A 1,571-nucleotide genomic window follows, 5' to 3' on the forward strand; every position below is an offset into this window, starting at 1 on the left:
ATATATATATATATATATATATATATATATACATACATACATACATACATACATACAACAGGCTTCTTTCAGTTCCTGCCTACCAAATCCAGCTTGAGGCTTTCGTTGAAGACACTTGCCCAAAGTGCCTCTGTGTATTTGTACCTGTGATTTTACCTGTGTTTGTCTCCCTCCCATCCCTGTGTCTTATTTACATCCATGTAACTTAGAAGTTCAGCAAAAGATACTGATAAAATAAGTACGAAGCTTTCGCAGCTCCATAACAATGGCCATTCATGGCGTTGTGGCTAGAAATAACATAATTTTGAATTGGACATTGCTGTCTAGCACTTACCAATTCTATGACCTTTATAGATATAAAAATAACATTCTCCACTAAGTTTAATATTAGAAGTTGCTGTGAGGTTTTAACATGTATGCAATTGGAATATTATTGAAGAAATGCGAAAGAGATTAATCATGTCTTTATTTATTAGTGTTTTTTTTGTGTTTGTTTTTCTTTTTAAATTTATTTTTCCAAATTTCGCAAAGAAAATAAATTGTTAGCAAAAAAAAAAAAAGTGGGTGGAAAAAAAATATAATACCGAAATAAATTGTTTCATTCAGTCTATAAAAATAAAAAGTGAATAATAAACCCAAATATAAATATATATATATGTATATGTATACGTGTATGTATGTGTGTGTGTGTGCATGTGTGTTGAAAATATTATATACATATATAAACATATAAGTCTGTTTCTCTCTCAGTATATGAATATACATATATACATACACATATATATATGTAACATATACACGAATATGCATGTGTATATATATGTATATATACATATATATATACATATATATATATACATTTACATATATATATATATATATATATATATATATATATATATATACACACACACATACAGGTATATATATAAATGTATGCATATATATTTGCACACACATGTATATATATGTATATATATGTATGTATATATATGCATAGATATTAATATATACATACATACATACATACATACATATATATATATATATATGCATACATATAATACAATCTCATTCACAAGTATACAGTAGATGCACATACATCAACAAGATCACTTTGATAGAAAGAGTTTTCTATGGGGAGAAGAAGTCAATGATTGGTACAACTCAGCGCAGTTGAACCATTAAAGCTTGTTGTTCCATAAATTCTTTTGAAAGCCAAAATTGGAAGACATGGGGAATTATTTCACTGAGATTCCATTTACAGCATGATATCAATGATGATATATATGCAGGTTCTGCTAACAACTCATAAGACTATATGTATATATATATATATATATATATATATATATATATATGTATACTTTTATTCTTTTACTTGTTTCAGTCATTTCACTGTGGCCATGCTGGGGCACCACCTTGACGGGTTTTGAGTCAAACAAGTCGACCACAGGACTTACTTGTTAAGCCTTGTACTTATTGTATCAGTCTCTTTTGTTGAAATGCTAAGTTACAGGAAAGTAAACGCACCAATGCCAGTTGTTAGCGGTGATGGCGGGGGGGGGGGG

The sequence above is a fragment of the Octopus bimaculoides genome, chromosome 20, assembly GCF_001194135.2.
Source record: "Octopus bimaculoides isolate UCB-OBI-ISO-001 chromosome 20, ASM119413v2, whole genome shotgun sequence".
NCBI lineage: Eukaryota > Metazoa > Mollusca > Cephalopoda > Octopoda > Octopodidae > Octopus > Octopus bimaculoides.